General features: G+C 64.8%; 1 protein-coding gene across 1 annotated transcript in view; it reads left to right on the top strand.

Moving 5' to 3' along the window:
• Positions 1-10,179: 10,179 nt before the first annotated feature.
• The window catches only part of WASF2 (WASP family member 2), a 28,440-nt gene continuing 25,407 nt past the window's right edge, over positions 10,180-13,212 (top strand). The window contains exon 1 of the mRNA XM_082777574.1: positions 10,180-10,292. The gene's annotated coding sequence lies outside the window, so the exon portion shown is untranslated. The remainder of the gene's footprint in view (positions 10,293-13,212) is intronic.

Genomic DNA, 13,212 nt, shown 5'->3' with positions numbered 1-13,212 from the left:
GGTGCACCCCTCGTGTCCCCATCGGGGTCCCCCCCACTCCCCCAAAGGCTCATTCCCTTGGGGATGTTGGTGGGGGGCACCCAGCCTTGGCACCGTGGGGAAACTGAGGCAGGTGAGGGGGGGGCCGTGCCATGGGTGCCCTGCACCCTGCACCCACCCCACGGGTGCTGCACCCATGGGACCAGGGCCAGCTCCGGGGGCTTTGGGGGGCACCAAACGCTTCTGCATCAACCCCAAGCCAACACCTCGCCCTCCCCGTGAGCCGTTTTCCCACCATTTCGCCTCTTTTTGGCTAGCAGAAAGCAGCGAGGGGGCACGGAAGGGGCTGGGGGGGGTCGTGGCGCCCACCTTCCTGCGCTAACGAGGGCCAGACCTGAGGTAGTGGGGGCTGAACCTGGAAATGAATCCCCCCCCGGTGGCATCACCCGTCTGGGCCATGCCCCGGCCTCGCTCCCAGGGTGCAGCGTGACTTTTATATTTTATTTATTTTTTAATAAATGCAATGAAATCCATCGGGCGGGCTCTGCGGCTGAGGAGCCTGGCACTGGGGCTGATCACTGAGGGTTTATCAGCACGGCCCAGCGGCTCTGCCACCGTGCCAGGCTCTTGGCTGGGTCTCGCCAGCAGAGGCTGCTTGGGGGGGGGGGCGAAAAAAAGGACAAAAAGCCTTCAAAATTTGGAGGGGAAACGCTCGCTTCGCCCTTTCTTGATTTGCGCATTGAAGTTTGGGGGGAGCCGCTTGCAGGGGGTGCAGCGCCAGGATTTAGGAGCTTTTGCCCCCAAAATCAGCAGCCTCGGGTGCTGTGCGCGGTGCTGAGCGAGGCACCGAGGCGCTGCGGGAGAAGCAGGAGGAGGAAAGCCCCGGCTGTGCCTGGTTGGGGCCAACGGGGCCATTTTTTAATTAAGCAGCCCAAACGTCGCAGCCCTGCTCGGAGGCGGCTCGCTGCCATTTCGGCTTCTCCCATTCCCTCGGAAACAAAGCAGGAATTTGCCTCCCCTCCCTGCCCTCCCCTCCCACCTCCCAGCGTGGGGACGGAGCCCGGGGTGGGGGGGGGGACACAACGAGGCCGTGGAAATGCCCCCGTTCCAAGGGGATCCAGGAGCAGGGATGGGGACGGGGCTGCGCACCTGGCACGGGGCGGCACGCGGGACCCCCGTACCCACCCTAATGGGGGGGACCCTCTGTGCGCCCCCCCGGTGCCAGCTGAACCCCAACACCGGCATTTCCATCGCCACCAGGACATCGGCCCCGGTGCCAGGCGTGCCACCGCAGGTCACCCTCGCTCTGCTTCGCCCCAGCAGCGATTTTGGGGCCGCGGCAGGGCCCAGCCTTGGCACCACGCGGGGCCGGGGGCCGGCGGCGCTGTCTGGAGCTGCCCAGGAGATTTGGACACCCCCCCCACACCCCCCAACCCTTCTCCTTCAAATTAATGGCTGTGCCGCGAAGAAAATTGAAGCCATTATTCTTAGCTCGCATCCTTTATACCCACGAACTTCAACCACTTGACATGCTAATCACAAGCTAACGAGGAAGGGAGGCGATTTCCCACGTCAGACCTGCAATCCAGTGCATCTGGCAGCCCCTGCCCGCCGCCAGCGCCCCTCCGAAGCCCCCCCCCCAGCTGCTGCCAGCCCCCGCTGGCCGAACCGTCCTCGTCCCCTGCTCCGGGACAGCCCTGGGACAGCTTTGGGAAGGGGGCTGCGGGCAGGGGACGGTGGCGGTGGCGGTGTCCCCGGGACGTCCCCAGCGCGGGGAGGGCCCCCTGCGCAGCAGCGGGGGCGGCGCGGAGCCCAGCTGCAGCACCAGACCACCCCTGCTTTTCCCAGAGGAAGGGCCAGGCCCTCGCAAGCTATTTCCACCACCCCTCCGCCGGGTTCCCCGTCCCCCCCCCCCTTTTTTCTCCTTCCGCTCCTCCGGCAGCGGCTCGGGCCCCCCAGCACCCAGCGGGATGGCGAACCCGCTTCTGCCCGAGCCCAGCGCCCGCAGCCCCGTTTCGGGGTCCCGCTGAGCCCCGGCGCGCTCGCTGCGCCCACCCAGCCCAAGCCCAGCCCGTCCCCAGCCACCCCGGCTGGATTCGGCCCAGCCGCCGGCCGGGCAGAAAGCTCTGGAGTCCATTAACATTCCCCCGAGCCATCTAATCCCCTCTCTGCCCTGGCTCTGGCTTTTACTTTGTTTTAATCAAGCCCAGCCTGGCGCCTTTTAAATAACCGGGGCGGGCGGCACCCTGCTCTGCGCCAACCCACGGGTGCTGCTGGCTGCGGGGCCACTGCTGCCACGGGTCCCAGTGCGTGCCCGTGTCCCCTGGTGCATGCCCGTGTCCCCCAGTGTGTGCCAGGGTCCCCCAGTACGTGCCCATTTACCCTGGTGCATGCCCATGTACCCCAGCATGTTCCCATGCCCCCAGCGTGTGCCAGTGTCCCCAGCGTGTGCCATTGTTCCCAGTATGTGCCCGTGTCCCCCAGTGTGTGCCAGTGTCCCCCAGTGCGTGCCCATTTACCCTGGTGCATGCCCGTGTACCCCAGTGCGTTCCCATGTCTCCAGCGTGTGCCAGTGTCCCCAGCGTGTGCCATTGTTCCCAGTATGTGCCCGTGTCCCCCAGTGTGTGCCAGTGTCCCCCAGTGCGTGCCCATTTACCCTGGTGCATGCCCATGTACCCCAGCGCGTTCCCATGCCCCCAGCGTGTGCCAGTGTCCCCAGCATGTGCCATTGTTCCCAGTATGTGCCCGTGTCCCCCAGTGCATGCCCATGTGCCCCAGCGTGTGCCCATGTCCCCAGTGCACTCTCATGGCTCCCACGTGTGCCAATGTCCCTCGGCATGTGTCAGTGTCCCCCACTGTGTGCCCATGTCCCCGGAATATGCCCATGTCCCCTGGTGCATGCTCTTGTCTCCCAGTGTGTACCAGTGCCACCAGTGTGTGCCCATGGCCCCAGTGCGTGCCCATGGCCCCAGTGCATGCCGATGGCCCCCAGTATGTGCCACTGTCTCCCAGTGCGTGCCCATGTCCCCCACGTATGCTTGTGTCCCCCAGTGTGTGTCAGTGTCCCCACTGCGTGCCCATGGCCCTCATTTGTGCCCCCAGCCCCCAGCATGTGCCCATGTCCCCCAGTGCATGCCCATGTCCCCCACGTGTGCCCATAATCCACGTGTGCCTGTAGCCCCCACCCAGCATGTGCCTGTGTCCCCCAGCATGTGCCCATAGCCCCCACCCTGTGTGTGCCCACGTCCCCAGTTTGTCCCCATAGCCCCCAGCATGTGTCCATGTCCCCAGTTTGTGCCCGTAGCCCCCACCCAGTGTGTGCCCATGTCCCCAGTGTGTGTCCGTGTCCCCAGTTTGTGCCCATAGCCCCCAGTGTGTACCCATAACCCCCACCCAGCATGTGCCCATGTCCCCAGTATGTGCCCAGAGCCCCCGCCCCAGCACGTGCCAGTGTCCCCAGTGTGTGCCCATGTCCCCAGTTTGTGCCCACAGCCCCCTCCCCAGCATGTGCCAGTGTCCCCAGTGTGTGCTGGTGCTGGAGCTGCCCCCAGCCCGGGGGGGGGGCTGCGGGTGGCCGCAGCAGGCGGGGGCAGAGCGCTCGCAGAGGTCTCCACTCTCCGGTAATTTTAAAAGCCGTTTTGGAGCCGGAGGAGCTGAGATCAGCAGAGCAGGGGCCAGGAAAGTGAGGGAATAAAAGCGAGGGCTGTTGCGGGCTGTTAGCAATATCTGCTGCCTGGCGGGGCTGCTGGAGCCGGGGGGGGCTGGCACGGGGCAGGGGGCTGTGCGCCCACCCCGGGGGGGGTCCCCGTTATGGGGATGGGGTTTGGCAGCCGGGGTCCTTCCCTGGCACCCAGTGACTGGAGAGGATAAAAAGGGGGGGGCTCCACGCCACTGCTCCTAAATCTTGCACAGCAGGGCCCCAGTGGGGGCGAGAGGGGATCGCCCAGTGCCAGTGCTCTGCTGGGGCACAGCCAGGGGGGTCTTGGGCTCCATGGGGTGGGGGCACTCAAGGCACATCCCTGACCCCTGGGGAACAGGGGGGTGCATGGGGATGGCACCCCCAAGGTGTTCAGGCTCCAGGAGGGGTTCTGCAAGGGACACAGGAGGCCTTTTAGGCTCAGTGGGGCTATGGGGTGGGGAGGGGGCAGCTGCGCCCTATAAAGGCTGAGGGAGGCCCGCTGGGGGCTGGAGCTGCTTGGTTGTGGTGGGGACCTTGGCTGTGCCCTGCAGGAGCAACCAGGTCAGGGTCGCATCCCCTGGGGCTGGCGATGGGTCAGGGTCTGGTTTGGGGTGCTGGCGTGGGAACCTGGGGGCACCGTGGGGGGTTTTTTGGGGGGGGTACGGTGCCAGCCCCGCTGTTTGTTTTTCCAAGGGCCCAAATGGTGCGGGTTATCAGCGGCGGCAGAAGCGCCGCGCTTCCTGTCTCGGTGTGCACGCCGGCTCCTCGGGGAGGGATTAAGGGGATTATATTATTATTTGTTATCACTGAGGGGGGAGAAAAAAAAAAAAGAAGAAGAAACCTCCATTGCTGGGAACTCTGCCTAATCGGGGCAGAGATTAGCTCCTTCCCCAGGCCTCCACCGGCTGGGCTGTGGCCGCAGACAGCGCCCACAGGCACCAGGACCACGGTGACCCTGCCCGGGATGGGGGTCCGGGGGGGACCACCCTGCAGCAGCCCTGTGGCTCTGTCATCCCTCCCGGCAGGGTGACACAGGGCCACCAGGTCCCTGGGGAGCCGTTTTGCCCACAGCCACGTGGGGGAGAGGATTTGGGAGGCAGTGGTCACTGTGGGGAGCAGCGCCGTGTCCCTGGGCACGGTGCCACCGTGTCCCTAGGCACCATCGGTGCAGGGTGAGCCAGGGAGAAACGTTCCCAGCAGCGTGGGCAGGGGGTCTCTGCCTTCCCAAATGCCAAACCCATGGAAAACGGCCAGCTTGGGGTGCCCAGGATGCGCACCCAACCCCGGTCCCCTTCGTCTTGCGAAGGGTGCAGGGGGAGGAACGCAGCCCCAGGGAGAGGCGAGGCTCCTGGCCGGGCGCATGGCTGGGTGCCGCAGGCTGGGACGTGCCTCCCGCCCTTCCTCGCCCCGTGTCGGCCGCCCTCTTCCTCGCCCTGAGCCCTGCGGTGAGCGGTGCCCCGCTGCCAGCTCAGCCCTGCCCGCCTCTGACTCACAGGGAGCCGCCCCGGCGGGGCTGCAGGGCGGGCAGGGTGCTGCCATGTGCCACGGCCGTCCCCCTCTCACGGTCCCCTTGATGCGTCCCAACCCGTCCTCATCCTCCTGGGGACGAAGGCCGGGTTGTACCACGGTGTTTTGGGGGCACGAGGGAGCCTGCAGGGCAGCGAGGGCTCTGGATGGGGGCCAGGAGGGGGACGATGCCGCAGCCGAGCTGTGCGCCCAGCTTTGTGTGGTGGCGTGCCCCAGCCCATCCTCCTCTCCATGCGCCACCCCCTGCCCAGCCCCATCCCTGTAGGGCTGCAGGCATCCTTTTGGGGAGGCAGAAACCCCCCCAGCCCTCGGGGCACGGGGCACCCCAGGGCAGCACTGCGACCGGGAGCGCTCTGTGCGCTGGCGCAGAGGTCTCAGGAGATGGGGCTGCCTTTTCCTTCCTCTCCACAGCTCTTCCTGCAGGGCCGGGAGTCCCCCAAGGCCAGCCTTGCTCATTATATTGCAGCTCACCTATTCCTGCCCAGCACAAACAAGCGCTCATCTCGAGTTATTTATTTATTTTCCCCTCTTTCCAACCCCCCCCTCCCCACCTACCACCGGTTTTGAGCAACCGGAGGCCGATCCGGGTTCAAACGTGGGGTGCAGGCGTGGGGCAGCCCCTCTCCAATTTCACCTTGGCTGTGGCGGGGCTGCAACCGGCGACACCGCGGCAGAAAGGCTGTCATTAGAGCTGCCTCCGCGCACCCTTCCGCTGATGGACCACGCTATTTTCTTTAGTCTTTTATTTACACTTTATTGCTCTTGTTTTTGCACCGGCAAGCGCTGCTGGAGTGCACAGAAATCCTTCAGATCTCGGCTGGCAGCAGAGCTCTGCCTAATCATAGTCATTATCTGGAAGCAGGTAATGGGCATCTTTCCCATGTTAATTTGAAAACAGAACCGGCGAGAGCAGGACGCCGGGGACGGAGCAGGCTCCCCGGGGGGTGCGCGGCCACCCCGCTCACCCCGAGGTTTGGGGAGAGGGCGTGGGGGGCGCAAACACGCCAGGCACGGCCACCGCCCGGGCTTTGCACGAAATATAAATCCTCCTCGGGAAGGGATTTGGGCACCGCAGCTGGTTCCTGGCCAGCATCCCGCAGCCGGAGCCCGTCGGTGCTGCCGCAGCAATAAAATCGCCAGGTCTTGTTTTCGCGGCGAGGAGGATGCTGGCTCGCCCTCCTCCCGCGCCGCCGTCAGAACTTGCCCCCGGATCGGCCCAGCCTGGCTCGGTCCTTCGTTAACAAGGACTCGTCCCTTTTATCCCCGGCTGCGGGAGGGGACGGGGATGGAGGGGAGCGGGGAGGATGTCTCCCGTGGGCGAGCCTCCCCCTCGCCGGGGCCGGGAGGGGAAGGCTGGGTGGCGTTGGAGTTTCGTTTGCTGAGATACCATTAACGAGTGAGCAAAGGTTGCGGAGTCTCCATGGAGACAAGACAGCAAGCGAGACGAGCGGGTGTGCAGCCGAGGTTAGAGCTGATTAGTAAATGTCAGCGGCGCGGCAACTGCCCACCGCCAAGCTGGCCCGGGGCCCCGGTGGGCAGTGGGCACCCCGTGTGTGTCCTGGGCACCAGGGGCTCCCCATCGTGTCCTGTGTGTCCTGGGCACCATGGGCACTCCGTGCATCCTGCACACCAGGGGTATCCAAAACGTCCAGGGGTGTCCTTTGTGCCCTGAGCAGCGTGGGCACCCCCCGTGTCCGAGGCACTGGGGGTATCCCATGTGTCCTGAGCACCCTGGGGACCATGGGCACCCTGTGTGCCCTGGACTCTAGGGGCACCCCACGTGTCCTGGGGACCAGGGACACCCCACACGTCCTGGGAACCACGGGCACCCCGTGCATCCCATGCGTCCTGCACCCCAGGAGCACCTCATATACCCCGTGAACCCTGCGCACCACGGGCACCTGCTGCATCCTGCGTGCTCCATGCACCCTGTGCCCCCTGAGCCCTTCATGCCCCCTCTACCCCAAGTGCCCCCTGTGCCCCCCACACATCCCCCAGGCCCCAGGAACCCTGCGCACTTCCTCGTGTGCCCCGTGCACCCTGAGCATCCCAGGAGCCCTGGGCACCCCATGCACCCCGTGTGCCCCACGCACCCCGTCTTGCCACCAATACCAGCAGGGAGGTGACTTGTAGGAACCAGGGATTTGGGACGCTGCTGGGTGCCCGTTCCCGGAGCATCCTCGCAGCTCTGGCGCTGCCAGCCCTGGCTGCCTTCCCACGGGGAGCAGGGCTGCAGCTGGAGCCGCTCTGCCTGCGCGCCCGCTGCCGTGCCGCGCTCCTCGGCCATTTTGTGAGGCACGGGGGGCAGCGGGGGGGCAGAGCTGCCAGAGGCAAGGACAGGGAAGGGGGCAGCCGGCCAGGGACGGGCACCCGAGGCTCCCCGGCACAGCCTGGGGGGGACTCGAGAGCCGCTTGGCCACCGTCCCCCAGCACCTCCGGGCAAGGACGCGGTCACGGCCTCGTGCGAGGCTGGGGTGGCACGCAGTGATTTTTGTCCCTCCCGTTGAGGATTTCTGCTCATCCCCATCCTCGGGGTGTGGAGAGGAGGGCTGAGGCTGGACCCGCTGGATTTTAGCAGGGAGCAGAGCCCAGGCTGAGGGGTGGGAGGGAGCTGGAGGGGGCAGCAGCGCGGGGCAGGACCCTGCTAGGGTTAGGGGGGCTCGGATGTGGCCGGAGCCCACCCAGGGGAGAGGCAGGAGCAGCCTGCACAGCATTTCCCTCCAGCAAAAGGCACCTGGCAGGCGAGAGCATCCCTCTCGCCGAGAAACTAGTGTCAGGGGGGTGCCGCGGGGGGGGCCGGATCCCGCAATTTAGCAGGTATTATTCGGCAGCTATAAACAGAGCCTCTCGCACAGGCAGGGGAAGAGATAAAGGTTGCGGCGCAGCTACAGATGAGGTGGTTCCCTTGAGGCTGTGACACCTTGAGATGGAAGCAGATCTTCTTCAAGGCGACGGCTGGCTGGCGGCCTGGAAAACCTGGAGCCCGCGGCCTCCCGCGGCGCCTCGCACCCAGGGGTGGGTGCTGGAGGGTGGGGGGCACGGCCGGGTGGCACCCACGGGATGCTGTGCGTGGAGGGGCGGCGCAAAATGGGTGGAAAAAAGCTATTTCCGTCACCACCACGCATCCGTCTCGGCCAGGGCGTGCCGAGGGGGGGTGGTGGGCACCTGGGTACCCAGGGCTGGGGGTGTCTGTCCAGGGAACCGCAGGACTTTCAGGGATTTAATCACTGGGGTTTGCCCCAAAGCACCCGCAGATGCCTCCAGCTTTTTTTGGCTGAACAGAACCGGGTGCTGGTGGCGGTGATCGGGCAGGGGAGGGAAGATTTGGGCAGGGGAGGGAAGATTTGGGCAGGGGAGGGAAGATTTAATGCCCCAGGTGCTGCTGATCGGGTGTGTTTGGGACACTGGGGATCTTTGTTCTCCCTCCTCCTTTCCTTTCCCCTGAGGGTGTCTCCTCCAGGCAGAGGATTTCGGCCCTACAGCAACCTGCCCCACACCGAGCCGTCCCCACACACCCCGGGGGGGACCGGGGAGGACACGGCCGAGCTGGAGGCTGGGGGAGGCTTTTTGGAGCCTCCACTGCCTCAGCCGGAGCCAAGCATGAAAAATCTGAGCACAAACCTGCCTTTGGTGGGGCCCACAAAATTTGTCATTCCCCACAGGCACACAGGGTGCCAGCCCCGTGGCTACCAGCGTGAGCAGCTGGCTGCAGCCCGGCTGGGTGCCCTGTCCCTGTCCCCCCCCCGGGCTCTGTGTCACCCCCCGGCTCTGTGTCACCCCCCCAGGGGTCAGGGGGCTGCAGGGCGCCCCTCTGGCTTCATATCAGGAGAGCTCCTGGATGCAGCCCAGCTGGGTGCCCGGCTGCTGGGCACCCCCTGCGCCCTGTCCCTGTGTCCCCCCCATGCCTTATCCCTGTCCCCCCCCCATGCCCCGTGTCCCCCCTTGCCATGTCCCCCTGTGCCCTGCGTCCCCCCAATGCCTTGTCCCTGTCCCCTCCCATGCCCTGTAACCTCCACCATACCCTGTGTCCCCCCTTGTCCATGTCCCCCTATGCCCTGTGACCCCCCCCATGCCCTGTGTCCCCCTCCCCATGCCCCATGTGCCCCCCACCCCATATCTACCCCCATCCTATACCCCCCCATGCCATGTCCCCTTCATGCCCTGTGTCCCCTCCATCTTGTGGCCCCCCATGCCCTGTCCCCCCCCATGTCCCCCCATGCCCCGTGTCCCCCCCCATGCCCTGTGACCCCCCCGTGTCCCCCCATGCCCTGTGACCCCCCCACACCTTACCCCTGTCCCCCCCAAACCCTGTGTCCCCCTCCATGCCCCGTGACCCCTCCCATACCCTATCCCTGCCCCCCCATGCCCTGTGTCCCCCTCCATGTCCCCCCCACCCCCTGTCCCCCCCCATCTATCAGGGGCTGCAGGTTCCCCCCCCCCAATGCCCGCAGCAGCAGCGGGGCCCCCCCAGGCCCGGCCCGCCCAGCCCAGCCCTGTCCCCGTCCCCCCCCCTCCGCTCCCCTTTGGTCCCGTCCCGCTCCCCCCCCCCGCTCCCCCATTGGAACGTTCCTCCCAGGGCCTGAGAGCGTAGAGGCGGAGGGCGACACCAAAGGGAGGCTCTTGGGGAGGGGGGAGAAATATACCCCCCTTTTCCTCTAAAGTCGCGGGTAATATCGTCGTGTTTTGTCACTATCAGACCCATGAGAAGATTTTAGAAATGTCGTGACTATGTTCGATGTCGTGATTCTCCCCTCCGCCCCGGGGATACATCCCAAAGCTCCCCAAGGCTCCCCCCGCCCCGTCCCCTTGATGGTACTTCCCTCCCTGTTTACTCTCTTTGCGCGGCCGCCTTGGGTGGGGTTCTCCGGCTACTCTACTTTCGTACGCAAGTGGCGTAGGGCGGCTTTGATAGACAGCCACGTTCAGCCAATGGCGTGGCGGCGCTGCTGGCCGGCGAGCCAATGGCGCGGCGGACCGGCGAGCGGGAGGAGGCGGGGCGAGGCTCAGTCAGGACAGGGAGGGGGAGCCGTGGAATGGCGGACGGCCGGGCTGGGCCGCCCTGGTGGTAGCGAGCCCAGGGGCCCGGAGAGGACAGCACCGGAGCGAGGTGAGTGCTGAGAGCAGCCAGCGGTGCCCCCCCCGGCCCTTCCCGGCCGCTTCTTGCCTCGGGAGAGCGGCGGAGGGGTTGGGGTGGGCTGCTAGGCCCTTGCCAAATAGTGAGCCACGGGGCTGAGGCGGGCGGTGGTTCCTGCCACAAAGTGAGCTTATAGGGCCTGTGAGGGGGCTCCGGTGCCCCCGGGTCAGGGGGGACAGAGGGGGGGCCGTGGCTCTGTCCCGGGCTAGCACTCGCCCGGCCCCTCCCAGGAGCCAGGGCTCGGGGCAGGGCGTGGGCCCTGGGCCGGCCTGAGGGGCTGGGGTGAGCTGGTGGCCCTGGGGTGGGGGTTTGGGGGTCAGGGGGGGTGTAGGGGGGGTAAGGGGGTTTGGGGGGGGTTAGTGGGGCTGGGGGTGTGGGGGGCTGGAGAGGGGGCTTAGAGGAGGTGAGTAGGGGGGTAGGGGAGGTGGGTAGGGGGGTTAGGGGGGCCGGAGGGGGCATTAGTGGGGCTTGGGGTGTTAGGGGGGGCTGGGAGTGGGTTAGAGGGGCTGGGGAAGGGAGTTAGGGGGTGTGGGAAGGGGGTATAGTGGGGCTGGGGGTGTTAGAGGGGCTGGAAAGTGGGGTAAGGGGGTGTGGGAAGGGGATTAAGGGGGTCAGGAGAGGGGGGTTAGGAGGATTGGGGGGTAGCTGGGGGTCTGGAGGGGAGAGTAGTGGGGCTGGGGGTGTTAGGGGGTCTGGAGAGGGGGGTTAGAGTGGTTGGGGGGGTCAGGAGGGGGTTTAGTGGGGCTGGGGGTGTTGGGGGTCTAGAAGTGGGTTAGAGGGGCTGGGGAGGGGTGTGGGAAAGGAGTGTGGACTCAGGAGAAGGGGGAGTTAGGGGGTCTGGGGCAGGGGTTTATGGGGTCTAGGGAGTCTGGGGAAGGTTTAGTGTGGCTGGGGTGTTTGGGGGTCTGGGGAGTGTCCCTCGCTTTGTGGGCTGGTGCGGGCCGTGCTGTCGGGGTCTGTCAGCAGCCCGCCTCGGAGGTGGTTGTGGAGAAGCGTGCCTGCCTCATACCCACACAGCCAGCGTGCGGGGCGCTGGGGGAGCCTCCCTCCGGGATGGGGACCCGCGGGCAGGGGCGTCCCGGCTGCGTGCGAGCCATAAAACGCCCAGCTCCCGGGGGAAGGCAGCCCGGGTGAGGAAATGTCTTCGCCACTGGTAAATCCCTGGGTGCTCGCGGGGAAGGGCGGAACGGGATGAGGTCGGGGAGCTGGGGCAGATGCGCTGCCCTGCCCCTGACCTCAGCCCTCAGCCCTTCGCCTCCTTCCAGGGGAGAAATAAGGTCGCTGGAGGATGTCCTCGGGGTTGTGCCTCGCTAGTTAGGCTCTTGTTGGGGTTGCTCCTTTGGGATACGCGTCGATGCCCTTTGGAGGGAGGTGAGAGATGGCAGCTCCTCCCTCCTGGCGATGATTTGACCTCAAAGAGCGTCCTCGGGTAGGATTTTTTTTTTATTTCCTCGCCAGAAGTTTCACGTTTGGTGTTAGGTTCTGCTTTCGGCAGCAGCAGAACTGCCGGAGTTCACACAGGGCAGAGCCCTGGCGGGTCTGCACGAGGGGCTGGCAGCGCTGCGGGCCCGAAGTAATACTGATAACAACAAAAAAAACTGGCATTACGTACACCTGCTCCACATGAGGCTGGAATTTATTAATCCACCAGCAACCCCTGCTCCTGTGTGTCCTTCCCTAGGACGGGGAGGTTGGGGAGCAGCGGCGGGCGCGTGAGTTTCCCAGCGGCAGGGCTGATGCAGAGCGTGACTCGGTGGGAAGCGCTCGGTCACATGAGGAAGGGGAATTGTTGTGTTTCCCCCCCCGGTTTAAGCACCCGCATTGCTGCCCGAGCGCTGCCTTGCGACACTTTTCGGTCGGCTTCGCCTCTCGTTGACCTTGAGCGGGGTTTTTGTCGGGGGAAGCGACCCGGAGCTCGTTCCAAAGCTTGGTTAAAAACAAACCCTCTGGAAACGCGGAGTGGGGATGGGGTGACTTTGAAAATCTGCTCCCTGTCACAGCCAAGGACAAGCTCCGTCCAGGAAGCCGGGTGGAGCAGGGCAGGCACTTCAGCTTTAAGCCTTTTTTATTATTTTTTGAGTGCTGTTCCTGAAAGTTTGAATGGGAGAGCTTGTTCTAAGCTGCAGAGGCCCAGCTCGTTCTAATCTTTGGTGGAGCTGCGGTTGCTGACGCTGTCCCGGGGCCGGTTGGTGGCCGCAGGGCTCAAACCCAGGAGCTTTGCCTAAAAATGAGCAATTTCTGCGTGGGGAGAAGCCTCGCTCTGCTCGGCCGAGGAGCAGCTCTCCTCGCTGCCTGTCCCAAGCAGGGGTTGTACGAGGTTAGCCTCCAGCAGCCACCCGAATGTAAACTTCTCCCCACACCGCATATTTGTGCTGCTTTAAAAAATAAACAATTTTTTTTTTATACCTTGTAACAAGTTCAAAAAGTAAATGTCCCAAATTCCAGTCTTTTTTTTTATTTTTTATTTTTTAAACCAACCAAACTCGTGCTGGCTCCTGCCTGTCAGAGTCTTCCTCCTCGCAGCTGCGGAGGCTCCTTGGGGTTTGGGGAGCTGCTGTGGGGTGACATTAGCAGGACCCCTGCTTAATTTGTCCCTTCCCAGCCCCGCAGAATCGGAGGTGTGGCAGCAAAGTGCCTGCTCTCGCCCAGATTTCCCCTTTTGGGTTCTGCCCGGTCTGCATTCCTAACAAATCCTTCCAGCTCTGGTTTTCCGAAGCTATGCTGGGGGTGGGCTCGGCAGGAGGACGAAGAGGAGGAAAAAAAGCAATGTGGTGTGCTCCTAGCCACTTTATTTTGTGCAAACCCTCCCTGAAATGTGGTTTAGTGAAGTGAAAAAGGGGCTGGGGGGGCTTGGGGCCGCAGCCCTGGCCTGGTTTCCTGGTGAGCAACGCGC

Source organism: Aythya marila, assembly GCF_965140915.1.
Source record: "Aythya marila genome assembly, chromosome: 22".
In the NCBI taxonomy this organism is placed as follows: Eukaryota; Metazoa; Chordata; class Aves; order Anseriformes; family Anatidae; genus Aythya; species Aythya marila.
Note: the sequence above shows the minus strand (reverse complement) of the source record. Positions and strands in the feature narration are given on the sequence as shown.